Source organism: Culex pipiens, chromosome 2 (assembly GCF_016801865.2).
Source record: "Culex pipiens pallens isolate TS chromosome 2, TS_CPP_V2, whole genome shotgun sequence".
Lineage (NCBI taxonomy): Eukaryota > Metazoa > Arthropoda > Insecta > Diptera > Culicidae > Culex > Culex pipiens.
Genome location: NC_068938.1, coordinates 195,844,719 through 195,858,954, shown reverse-complemented (window position 1 = coordinate 195,858,954; position 14,236 = coordinate 195,844,719). Strand labels below are relative to the sequence as shown.

Sequence of the window (14,236 nt, the reverse complement as noted above, 5' to 3'; positions counted from 1 at the left end):
AAGTGTCAAACGAAAAAGTGACCAACCACCGGAGGTTGAGTGTACAGTCGACTCTCTGGTTGTCAATATCCATCAGTTTACAGAACGATGCAAAATGAAGACTCGATTGATTTTTTTTCTTGATACCCAGCTTTGAGAGAGAATCATGGCAACGTTTATCAAACAAAAACAAACTAATGTCAAACACCCTTCGTTTCGCCAAGAAAAATGTCTATGCAAGCCATGAGAAAGTGAACTTATTGACAACCGGAAGAGATTTTTAAAGCAAACAGAATCCAAGGGACCGTCGAGGAAGGGATCCTTCAAGCAAGGGAAAATATCGAGGAATGAAGATAATTGAAGTATGCAGATTGAAGGGACTGAAGAATTCATCGATAGATGGAGAATTATTATTCGAGAGTCAACTGTATATCTGGAAGCTGAAAAAAATCTTTACAATTTTTTTCGACATTTTTGATCCAACCTTTTGTTGACGTTAAAATTACAAAAAAAAATAGTGCGTGCTACCTATTCAGCCATTAATCATCTTGAAAACTTTTAATCCGATTTTTAATGTCAAATAATTAAACCGTTTGAAAACAATATTTTTTTATTTTTTAAATCACCACATACATTTCAAAAGGGCTTAAATCAATTTATTTGGCTCTTTTGAAATGTTAGTCGTGATTTTAGAAAACTTGATAATATTACATTGTAGAATTTTGTTTATACATTTTTATTGGCATTTTTCTCTTTGCAATTTTTGAATTTTGGGACCACAGATCGGAAAAAATGTAAAACTTTGGGAAAACACATTTTTTGTAATTTTGTTGCAAAACCATAACTGTAATACAGTAGGTACTAAGCAATTTGAGATACTTTTTGCTTTTTTTTAATTAGGAGAAATATATCCTGTAATTCATGGTCAACGTTCTGATAGGGCAATAATAAAAATGAGCCCAGAAAGCGTATATTTCCTCTATATTAGGGCTCAAATTTTTTCTGGGGATTCCTTCTCCAAAATAATTAAATCCGTATTTTTTTGCTTGGCCATTGGATAACCTACATTGTGTTAGGGTAGTTCGAAAAATGGCAATTTTCGTCATTTTTCGCAAAAACCACTTTTTTCAAGAAATCATATTTCCGCGTCATTTTATCCGATTTTAGCTGTCTTCGCAAAAGAAAGAGTATTAGTTTGGCTATTTGAGAAAAATAGTAAGAAGTTTCAAAAATCAAGCTAAACATTTGAAAAAGTCGTATGAAAACTTAAAATGGCGTTTTGACGTTTTTATCGGATTCCTCGGGAAATTTCACATAACATTTTAAAAAATGGCGATGTCGAACCGTACGTTTCCGAGATATGATTTTTAGAAAATAAAGAATAAGATTTTCGACGCTCCACGCGCAAAAACATGAAAATGACGAAATCGTCAAAAAATCTACTTTTTCACTAAAACTGCGATACACTCAACCCCCGGCGGTTGGACACTTTTTCGTTTGACACTTTTTACTTTTGTACCCCGTTGGTTTGACAAAGACAAACTAAAAAGTAACGAACTGTCACATTTTACACCGGACTCACACATACTATCAAAAAAAACGTTCGGTAGTAAGTGTGAGCTCTGTGTAAAGAGGATGTCAAACTAAAAGGTGACCCCGTTCGTTTAACAACAGTTGGTGTCAAACCATCGGGGTTTCAGTGTAACTTAAAAATTTCAGCCTATAGCCTATGACCTGTACATATTAGAGTACCAATTTTCGTAATAAAAATTCGCAATTTTTGTAACCCTATCATGTATAAGTCATCGCTAAAATTTTTAAGGTATCGCAGTTTTAGTGAAAACAGTTTATTTTTTTGTTGGTTTCGTCATTTTCCTAATTTGCCCGTGGCGTGTCGAAAAACTCAGTTTTTATTTTCTAAAAATCATATCTAGGAAACGTACGGTTCGACATCGCCAATTTTTTATATGTTATGTGAAATTTTCCGAGAAATCCGATAAAAATATTTTCAGACATTGGCTCTTTGGTCCAGACACGGTTAAAACGCCATTTTAAGTTTTCATACGACTTTTTCAAATGTTAAGCTAGATTTTTGAAACTTCTTACTATTTTTCTCAAATAGCCAAACTAATCATCTTTCTTTTGCGTCTAAGACAGCTAAAATCGGATGAAATGACGCGGAAATATGATTTAAAAAAAGTGGTTTTTGCGAAAAAAAGAAGAAAATTGCCATTTTTTGAACCACCCTAGCACGATGTAGATCACCCTAATGGCCAAACAAAAAAAGATACGGGTCGAATTATTTTGGCCAAGGAACCCCCAGAAAAAATTTGAGCCCGATCGGAGAAGTTTTTTTTCGGTTTAGGTTCTTTTCAAATGGAATCGCACAATATTATTTGGGAAGTTTTCCTAATAAATCCTAACCTGTGTTCGTTTTTTCTTTTGGTTATTGATTGACTTAAAATGTACAAGAATCCCAATCAGATACTGTGCTTTGTGCTAACATTTTCAAATCCAAACATTTCTGAAAAGAATAATGCATAGTTTACGTGACTGTTCTGCTCATGATTATGGTTTAAGAATGTAAAATACGAGCAGTCAGAACATTACACTTTGAATAGCACACACTGCAATAATTCTCACCTTAATCGACTAAAACGGCACTCCAAATTCATTCCAAGAAGTTACGTGACCCAAGCCGCGGTCACTTTTATCTGTATAATGCAACCAAGTCAGCATGACTGACTGGAAAGTGCACTGTCCAGTGGCAGTTGGCAAGCACCTGATCGAATTTGACACGCCTGTTATTTGCGCTCGAAATCCACACAGTAGCAGCAGCAAGTCTACATGATAGTCTTGCATCATGGCTTAATATACCAATCCAAACTCCAAGTCGCGGTGGTGAAACCCGAAACTCTCGTCAATTTTGAATTAAGTTTTTAATGTGCTTTTTAAAATCACATTCGTCAGTTAATTGAAGTTGTTAAAGTGATTTATTTGCGTATACATGGATATACCGCCAGCCGCCACGTGCGCGTGGCCATCAGTCGATGGCAAGTGGACATTCCGCGGAGAAAAGTCCATTTGTGTGAGAAGTTTTGTTTGTTTTGGATCGAAATGCGCCAAGGTTTGCGCAGAGTTCGAGATGAAGACGAGCCGCTCGAATTTCTGGCATTTGAGATGGTAATTGAAGGCGGTGCTGACCATGCAATTTTTCTATGTGAGTTTGAGTTTTTATATCATTAAAAATTTCTCAGAGCAGGCGAAAATCATTTTAATCTTGAAAGTTGATCATATTAAAGGTGCAGCAATAAAACTTTGAATTTATTAATGATGTGGGAAATAAAAAAGTACATCAAATGATCAGTGTTAAATAGTTGAAATGCATATTTCTGGTTATAAAATGAGTACTTACTACTAATGTTATTCATCGGATGTAGACATAAAAAATTAACGACAAAACAAAATCTGAAATAAAAGTAAAAGCAGATCCACCCAATCTGCTTAAAATGTACAATAAAAATAATTTCATTACTCCCATGCAAACATCGATTCCAACCCGTTTGGTACATCTGCCTTGGGCCTTCGTTCGTTTCGTTTGGTTTGCTGATTTCCCCCCTCGTTTTTAGGCTATTAATAAAAATGGTTAAATTATCAGCCTTTGTACCTCAAAATCCACTCTTGTAAATCCCAACTTGACCAAACCAAAAAAAAGAGAGCAAAATTAAAATCTCCATTCAACCAACATTTCGGGGGGGAAGAATCCAGACCGTAAAGTGATTTAGATTTTCGATTACACACTGAGAGAGGCAAAAAAAAAATCGCGAATTTCTGCAACAGGTGATGAACGATCATAATTTTGGCCACGGTTGAGCGCAAAACGATGATGATGAGGCTCACGAATCGGCCAAAAACAATCACCCTCTCTGCTCGAGGTGGACCAACCCGAGAAAGAAATTGAGTCTAACCTATTTGGAAATTAGGCTACTTAGCCGATTGTTTCGGTTAGCTGGTTTATTGGTCAGTTTAGAGATATTTTTTGTTTGGGATTAGGCTTAATTTGCAAACTAATAATTTTGGAAAAAATATAATATAGAGTTATTATAAGTAGTGTAGGAGCTGTCCAAAAATAAACTAACCGTTTTCAAAGGATTTAAATTTAGAATTTTTAGATTTTTTTTTTACTTTTGTAGTGTTTATGATTTTTTGGTATACCTAAGCTATAGCTTACACCAAACTTAAACAGGTCATATCTCTTACACAATGTAGATTTTGAAATTTCAATAAATCAAACCCGTAACAATGGTCATCAACCCTTTAAAGTTGAACCTTAAGCATGGGCTACGACGTTACATCAGCCCTGTTACACAGACTCGGAAACATTCCTCAAACGAACCATTGAACCACATTTCCACATTTTTAACCCACTGCACTGACCAGTTGAAGACAACAACAAAAACGCAAAATTCCCATTCATGGAATTTGACACTCTCCGTTACACCGCGCCGCCGTCGCGTGACACCCCCACACTTTCCTACAGACTTCAGGGCGGTGACGGAGCGCGTCTACCCCGTAATTGGGCGCCGTAAAAAAAAGTGCAGCGCACAAGTCAAGTCAATGAAAAACGGAAAACTATTCAGCCCTGGGTGGTGGGTGCCTTACCGGCTTATACCTCAACGGAAAAGCTCGCTCCATGCTGCTGCTGCTGTGACTTTCGATTTCTTTCTTTACGCACTCTCGGAGCCAACTCTGCTAATAGGTGGATTGTAACTAGGGGCGGGATGATGTAACACAGCAAAGGTAATTCAATATTGGATAATAATTTGCAGCTTTTGAAGGATAGACAGATAAAGAGGTGTATAGACAATTTGAGCAGTCACGAGATAAGTTCATGCTGGGTGTGATTAGAATTGGCCAAGAGACTGGCAATTAAGGCAACCAACGTTGACTCTGCTGAAACTCAACAGAAGGCATACTGCCCAATTACACGCCCTGACGCGAATCGTGGTCACCAAAATCAACCGCAATAATCTCATTTGCGTTGGCATTAGCGTCCAGGCGAATGGCCGCTACAGTCATGTTCGATCCGTTCACCAATTGGACGCTTTAGTACGAAAAGCCAGTCTAATATTAGACAAAAATGGTTTTTGTACGCGGTGAAGGTTGCCGATCCAGGCAAAGTTCATGATCACACCACCGTGTCGTACACGGTCCTCCTCGTTATAATTTGCTGGTTCCAACTGGTAGCTTGCCCAAGTCAGAACTGGACAATGAGGGGATACTGACCGCAACTAGGAAGTACGTTCACTTTAGAATCGTTGAGGTTAATTGTCGTGGAATAAACAAAAGGTTAAACTGTTTTGATTAACTAAATCGATTTAAAAAATCTTAAATATTCTGGTAAAAAAAACAATGTTAAAACTTATTTTTTGCAATCCCGTCGTGAAACTACTTACTTTTCCTGTCATTCTTGAGCGACGAAATAGCCTACTTTTCTGTACCAAAAATAACAGAATCGAATAGCAACACTTTTCAAAATAAATGCTGAAAAGTTCTACTTTTCAGCACTCAAATGGGTGCTGAAAAGTAGAACTTTTCAGCACGTGTGTCGAAAAGTAACACTTTTCATCATTTTTTTGATTTAAACGATTAATTGACAAAATACATGAAAATTTGACATAAAATTTCACTCGGTGTGTGTTTTTTGGAATTGCAAAAAATGTTGTATGGAACTCGATGCAAAACTTGATTTTTTCAGCACTCTTCGTATTTATCCAACTCGGTGAACCTCGTTGGATAAATGTACGACTCGTGCTGAAAAAATCCACTTTTTGCAACTTACGCGAAAATCGGCGACGCATATACGATTTTTTCAGATCCATTCACTGAACCGCAAAACCATGACATAAACAAACCCGACTCAGTCGTGAGTAGCCTAGCTCACTGAGCAGCTGCAATGCGAGGCAGTAGTCGACCAACGCTCAATCGACGTTGCACGCACACTAGCGTGGCTCACGGATATATGAAAAAGACAAAAGTGTTCAATTTCGAACGCCTCAACCGGAATTTTGTAGCAATGTGGACCCAAAACATAGCCTGAAATTTTGAACGCATTTGGTTAAGGTTTAGAACTTCCACCATTGACCTGAAGTTATAAAGAAATTTCAATAAATTTAATTTATTTATTTTCAACTTTTTAACATTTCTTCGAGTATATTTTCCTATGCCCTATGAATTTTTCTCAAAGTAGTAGTTTCTTATAGGTTTCGATCCGGGGAACAACTTTGTAGAACATCACAAAGCGCTAGGAATTAATCCCGGAAAGATACAGGCAAATTTGTAGAGCACGTTAAAAAAAAATTCCTAGCTCCAAAAAATATCCTGTATCTTTTCAGGATCAATTCCTAGCGCTTTGCGATGTTCTACAAAGTTGTTCCCCGGATCAAAACCTATAAGAAACTTGAGAATAAGAAAATTTGATTGGGTTTTGGGAAACTTTATCTAAGAAGAGGTTAAAAGTGAAAGTTTCCCATAGTAAATCTTTAAAAGTTCCATACTAACTTCAGGTCAATGGTGGAAGTACTAAACCTTAACCAAATGCGCTCAAAGTTTCAGGCTATGTTCTGGGGCCATATTGCTACAAAAATCCGGTCGAGGCGTTTGGAATTGAACACTTTTGTCTTTTTCATATATCCGTGAGCCACGCTAACGCACACACATAAAGAAACAAGTTTTGACACAAAAAGTTGGTATTTATGCGTGGAAATGTAATTTTGAATATAAGTTATGGTTGTTTTAAGTGTTTTGCACAGTGTAGAACCATTCAATTGTTTAAAAATAGTCAAAATAGTGTTTAGAGAGGATTTTACGAGTTTATTGCAGCTGCTCAGTGAGCTAGGGTACTCACGACTGAGTCGGGTTTGTTTATGTCATGGTTTTGCGGTTCAGTGAATGGATCTGAAAAAATCGTGTATGCGTCGCCGATTTTCGCGTAAGGACCCCTGACATTTTCAGCTCTGCTCAAATGTTTCGAAAAGTAACACTTTTCAAATTTTTTTTGATTTAAGCGATTTATTGACAAAAAAAATTAAAATTTGACATAAAATTTTACTCAGTATGTGTTTTTTGGAATTGCAAAAAATGTTGTATGGAACTCGTTGCAAAACATGATTTTTTCAGCACTCTTCGTATTTATCCAACTCGGTGAACCTTGTTGGATAAATGTACGACTCGTGCTGAAAAAATCCTCTTTTTGCAACTTGTTGCATAAACTACTATTTGACTGTGTAATGTTGTTAATAGTAGTTTATGCAACAAGTTGCAAAAAGAGGATTTTTTCAGCACGAGTCGTACATTTATCCAACGAGGTTCACCGAGTTGGATAAATACGAAGAGTGCTGAAAAAATCAAGTTTTGCAACGAGTTCCATACAACATTTTTTGCGATTCCAAAAAACACACACTGAGTGAAATTTTATGTCAAATTTTCATTTATTTTGTCAATAAATCGTTTAAACCAAAAAAAAATTTGAAAAGTGTTACTTTTCGAAACAAGTGCTGAAAAGTTCAACTTTTCAGCACCCATTAGAATGCTGAAAAGTAGAACTTTTCAGCATTTATTTTGAAAAGTGTTGCTATTTGATTCTGTTATTTTTGGTACAGAAAAGTAGGCTATTTCGTCGTTCAAGAATGACAGGAAAAGTAAGTAGTTTCACGACGGAATTGCAAAAAAATATTTTAGAAGTCGAACATTTTTTTGGAAGAACAGCTCATAGGGCTTTTGTTAATTTGATTTGGTTAACCGCGGTGGATTTTCTTGAAATAATCCGAACTGTCAAAAATCCACCAAAGCATCTACCACATTGATCGCACAAAAATCTGTGGTAGAAAAGTATCCACTGGTAGATGCTTTGGTGGATTTTTGACAGTTCGAATTATTTCAAGAAAATCCACCGCGGTTAACTAAATCAAATTAACAAAAGCCCTCATGTTTAAAAGAATGGAAATCTTTTCAAAGAATGATTTGAAAGTTATTGTTTGTTTGTTTATTATATGTTTATTAAAAAATAGATCATTAGTAAAAGGATGGATAAAGCAAGGATGAACTCACAGAAAAAATCAAATTTGTTTGTAAGAAAATATTTTTTCAAGAAGTTTTTAGAAGTTTATAATTAGAATTATTTGTTTAATTTTTTTTCACAATCGACCTTTGGTCCTTTCGACGTTTTGTCCATTCGACCTTTTGTCCACTTTCGATCTTTCGATCTAAACCACAGTTAAAATGACATTTTAAAAATGTCCGATCTTTCAAAAAACCTTTATTTTTTTTCAAATCCGTTTTGAAAGTACAAACATTACCAAAAATGACAACTTTTTAGTACTTGTATCAAGAGGTTATACTTTTCGGTACTTTTTTTAAGTTGTTAAAAAATTTCAGTTGAAAATAAAAAAAATCTCTGATGCAACACTATGCAATGCTTAATACCAGCAACAGATAGTGCGATTATAAATGCAAAGAAATGAAAATTAATAAAATGTTTTGTCAGTTCATTGAAAAAAAAAAAATTTCAGAAAAAGACATACATGAATACTCTAATCTTTTTGCTGAACTTCGGAAGAAATCTGCCAAAATCAGAACAAATTTTTATTAGTGGTTAATAATGTGAAGTTCATTCTATTCATTCTATTGTAATGTTGGTTCGACAACCTTGATGATTTTGCAGTTCAGGACATTTCTGCATAGCTTAGAGACCATCTTCAGTAACAATCAAAATCGATTTTGGCAATACGTTATTTTAATTATCAAATAAAGTCAACGAACTGTTACTGCTTCGGTATCAAATTGTTAAAAAATAAATAGAAAAATAAACAACATGCCAAAAAGAGTTTCGCTTGCACTCGACATCATCGCCAGCAGTTGTATCTGCTGTGGCACGCAAAAGTAATAATTTGGCCACGGCACATGGCCAATGTTTATATCCGTTCGCGTTCGCCGTTTACGGTTTACGTTTTATGGCCAATTCATCGTACCGACTTGTCACACACATGGCCCGGGAACTTGCTGCCTCTGATCCTGGTCTCGGATTCAGAATCGCTTACGAGTGATGGTCTGATTTAAGGAGTGTTTTCCATTTGTAGTTCGTGTCCGTGTTTTTAAGTGTCAATTGTGTACGCGCGCGTATCAACAGCATGACAATTGAAGCCTTATTTTCGAACAACTCAGCTTGCGGAGATCATTAATCATTCAATCTCTCGATCGGACGGTAGTTGCTTGTTAGTTGCGCTGACCGCCGCCATCAGTCTCGCGGTACATATCGGTATCACATTTCCTCGACCGTCCAGCAAAAAATCTGGAACTAAACCACAGTCTGGCCACAAAACTTCCTGACTTCTCTGGAGGCACACTTTTACACTTTATGACACGACTCCGGGACTGACCTACAAAACTCCGTGCCGCGCCGAAGTCGTCGATCAGTTGACTCTATTGACTCCAATCTGGACGGACATGCTGCATTTTCAGCTTCACAGCCGTCGTCTCGTCCAAGTGTCGCGCCACGATGACTGAGCCGGATTCATCGTCTCTCTGTCATCGAGTTGCAGTTTCTTCTTTTGTTGGGAGTTGATGTCGTTTTCACGAGAGTGGCACGTTCCGTTTTCTTGATGAGGCGAATTATTCATCCAATTATGATAGCTTTTTTCAGATTGAGAACGAAAAGACGACGCTGTATCAATTTGAAAAACTAACTTAATCCACCTATGTGGTTGATGCCTTCCTCACTTTTTACCAAAAATGGGTATATGAGTGATTTCATCACTTTTTTAGATCCAGAAAAAAAGAACACAATGTATAACTTATGTGGTCATAACTCGAGACAGGGTTGCCAGATCTTCAATGTTTTGGACTCTTTGGAAAGGCCATTCAATTACCTAACCAACGATGGGTCGGATGATGGATCCGGACTTAGTTTACATACATTTAATTAAGATCCGGCTTCAAAAAAGTACATAAATATCACTTAACTGGTCATAACTCGAGACAGGGTTGCCAGATCTTCAATGTTTTGGACTCATTGGAAAGGCCTTTCAATTACCTAACCAACGATGGGTCGGATGATGGATCCGGACATAGTTTACATACATTTAAGTAAGATCCGGCTTCAAAAAAGTACATAAATATCACTTAAGTGGTTATAACTCGAGACAGGGTTGCCAGATCTTCAATGTTGTGGACTCGTTGGAAAGGTCTCTTGATTACCTAACCAACGATGGGTCGGATGATGGATCCGGACATTGTTTACATACATTTAAGTGAGATCCGGCTACAAAAAAAGTACATAAATATCACTTAAGTGGTCAGAACTCGAGACAGGGTTGCCAGATCTTCAATGTTTTAGATTCGTTGGAAAGGTCTCTTGATTACCTAACCAACGATGGGTCGGATGAAGGATCCGGACATTGTTTACATACATTTAAATGAGATCCGGCTACAAAAAAGTACATTAAAATCACTTAAGTGGTTATAACTCGAGACAGGGTTGCCAGATTACCAATGTTTTGGACTCGTTGGAAAGGTCTTTCAATTACCTAACTAACAATGTATAACATGATGATGTTTGGTTCAGTTTACTGCCATTTATTCAACATCCAAAAAAATGCGAAAACACATTTTTATACATAACTTTTGAACTACTTATCGAAACTTCAAACAATTCAATAGCACCGTATGGGACCCTAAACCAAGTCGAATGCGACTGGTTTGGTCAAAATCGGTTCAGCCAGTGCTGAGAAAACTGAGTGACATTATTGGTCACATACACACACACATACACACACACATACCCACACACATACACACACACATACACACACACATACACACAGACATTTGTTCAGTTTTCGATTCTGAGTCGATATGTATACATCAAGGTGGGTTTTCGAGCTTTAAATAAAAAGTTCAATTTTAGAGCAGGATTATAGCCTTACCTCAGTGAGGAAGGCAAAAGAGTGCGAACTTTGATTGGTAGCATCACACTCACAGCAGAGTGTAGAGAGGAAAACGCTCACGCTTTAGGACATGTGTCAAACACAGAGAAAATCGCTCTCAAAATTATAAAATTGAGTTCATTTGATCAGTTAATTATTTCAACTGTTTTTGTTAAAGACAGCTCTCAAGGAGGAGAGGAAAGGGATTTGATTTAAAATTAAACAAACATAAAAAATCAGGGGTCTATGATGGCCCACTCTACCCTAACTGGGAGTAACTCGTACGCGATACGCGCGCGCATCATCACACTATATCAACTATCTGTGTCGCCCCGCAGCAGAGTGGTGCATCGTACATCCTCTGTTGACCTAGTCCTTGAGCTCTTGGTGTGTTTGTTTGTAGAGTAGAGGCATCCAGGAAGGAATCGTTCGTTCGCTCCTAGTGCAGTGGTTCACGGTTTGAACTCGATTCAACTCCACGGTTCTGAAGGTCGACACGCTTGTCGCGAGTAAAGTTCTATTGTCGTGGTGTGTGATGCAATCGATTGCAAGGATTCAAGGGCAAGTTTGCAGTTTAAAGTGATGTGGTTGAAATTAGAACAGAGTTTACTAGAATAGGTTGAAAAAAGGGAAGATTTGTTTGTGGCCAGTAACCTTTAGAACGTCGTGTGATTAGAAAAAAAGCCATAAAAATGACACAGTTGTTCAAAAACCGGCACAAGTAGGTATTCAGTCCACAGGAGAGGTAACTTCATAATAATATTATACATCTAGTGAAAATAGCAACGTAATAGTGCCCTTGATACTGATATTGATTTTTTGCTGCCTTCCGCAGCATCTCAAGCGTAAAAGCAGGTCTTCAATATGGGCATACAAGTTTTGAAATCTGATTCTTTTCGGAATGTTTTTTTTTTAATTTCTTGACAATGATTAGTTTCTGAATCAATATTTTTTTTTATTTCTTGACAATAGAGTAATTTGAAAAGCAACTCTTCATCAGCAACAATTCTCTCAGAAATCAACCTATTGCGGTTTTTTTTGTTAATTTTGGTTTGTTTGCCTTAAACCTTGCAAGGGCCTTTCCTATGACCAAAGATGTCATTTTATCTGAATATTCTAGAATCTATGTCTTGATAACGGATTTGGAACGTCATCACCTAAATTTGGGACTAAGATTGGCTGTGTCAGCATATTCAAAGTTTAATACACCACCGGTCACCGGTATTAGGTATTCGACTGAAAGTAAATACAAACACACGCAAGAAATTTAAGAAAAACTCTTTTGTTTTGTTAACATATCAAATGAATGTCCGCAAACAACATTTTTGAAAATTTTAATTTTTGATATTTTTTGAGAATTAAAAGAGACAACTGAGCAATTCTCCACCAAACCCGGAAATGGATTATACTTATATTTTTTGATTTTGCTCAAACATTGTGGGCATTCAATGTTACGACCTTTTGAAATGTTAGTCTTGATAAAAAATCCAAAATATTGTTTTCGAAAGATCGGAATAATTCACGAATGTTTCATTTATTAACACTAAAAATCGAACCATTAGTTGCTGAGATATTGACATTAGAAAATGGAGGGTTGTTCCTGTTTCTTCTTCTATTATCCGCTGCATCTCAGCAACCAGAGGTCCAATCTTCAATGTTTCTTAGACGAAACTGTAGGAAATTTTCTGAGCTCTTTGAAAAAAATATTTTCAGGAATGGACAATCATGGACACTATTTAAAAAAGTAAAAACTCGGAATTTATCGGACAAAATTTTATTTGAGTGGCCATATTTTGAAACGGTGCACTTGATCAAAAAAATGTAGAGTACTTTTCGATTGCAAATTCGATTTTGTATTAAAAATTAGGTCAAGACGTTTTAAGTACAGGATTTAAGTTTTTTTTTACAAAAATAACTATTTAAAAAAAATATAACTCGTCGGCAAAATATTGGTCCCTACTTCTGAATGGCTTAAAAGGTACGGGGTTTTGTCCCCTAAATCAAGTTAAAAAAATAAAAATATGGATTTCGGGATTTTTTGTGCAAAAAAAGTTAATTTAAAAAAACACCAATTTTTCCGTGTACCTATTTTTTATGAATAGTTCTCATCAATACCTACAACTTTGCCGAAGACACCAAATCAATCAAAATGTTCCTTAAAAAGTTACATATTTTTGAATATTTACGTACAATTTTTGTATGAACAGCTACCAACATTTGTATGGAAATTTGTATGGATGAACCAATGACACAAAATGGCTTCTTTGGTGATAGTTTAAGTTATATAAAAAATACAAAAAAAATGGTCGAAAACGCCCGATTTCGTAGAGAATTGGTCAACTTTTAACTTTTCAAATTACTATAAAAAACATTGACAGTGCCCTTTGGGCAACTTAGTCTGTACATATATTTTTCGTAAAGTTTAGAACATTTCCTTTAAGTTTATTTGGCAAACTTTAAAGATTGATCCTCTTGTTGCTGAGGAAAAGCCACAAAAAGGAATATTAAAATTCAACTTAGTAAACCAAATGTTATTTTTTGTGTGTTTTTGGTGGTATTCTACCCTGACTTTTTTTTATCCCTGACCGAGGCCGGTTTCAAAAACATAAAAAATGGTTTCAAGTGTAGAAAAAATACGGATTTTTGGAATCTAACCTTGTATGGTAACATCTTTGCTTAAGACACCGGATCGATCAGAAATCCCATCTCAAGATACATATTTTTGAATATTCACAAGAACATTTTGTAGTACACGTCCGTTAAATCAGACTGACTTGTATGAAAAACTTATTATCAAAGATTGTTTTTTGCCTTCCTCATCTTACGGAGGAAAGGCTATAAAATCACTCAAAAAATGAACTAATTAATTTGACCTCGTAGACCCACCTTCACGTATACCTATCGACTCAGAATCAAATTTTGAGCATATGTCTGTGTGTGTGGTGGGATGTTGATAAAAAAAAATTGCACTGAGTTATCTCGGCACTGGCTGACCCGATTTGGGCCGTATTGGTCTCATTCGATCCATCTTGGAGTCCCATAAGTCGCTATTAAAAATTATAAAGTTTAGTTAAGTACTTCAAAATTTATGCTAAAAAAACGATTTTGGCGTATGTCCGGAAGATTGTAAAAAGAGTGGTTTTTGCAAGATATTTCAATAAAAATTATGTCCGGGTTCATCATGCGACCTATCGTTAGTTAGATAATCAAAAGACCTTTCAATTAGCCTAAAACATCGAGGATCTGACAACCCTATCAAAAGTTATTAGCACTTC

General features: G+C 36.2%; 1 protein-coding gene and 1 long non-coding RNA gene across 2 annotated transcripts in view; one reads left to right on the top strand and one right to left on the bottom strand.

Annotated features, from left to right (window-relative positions):
• LOC120415879 (unconventional myosin IC) overlaps window positions 1–14,236 on the top strand; it is a 60,217-nt gene that overhangs the window by 1,129 nt on the left and 44,852 nt on the right. The gene's annotated exons all lie outside the window — the stretch shown is intronic.
• Window positions 1–14,236, bottom strand: part of LOC120415880 (uncharacterized) — a 29,207-nt gene that overhangs the window by 2,252 nt on the left and 12,719 nt on the right. The window lies entirely within an intron of this gene.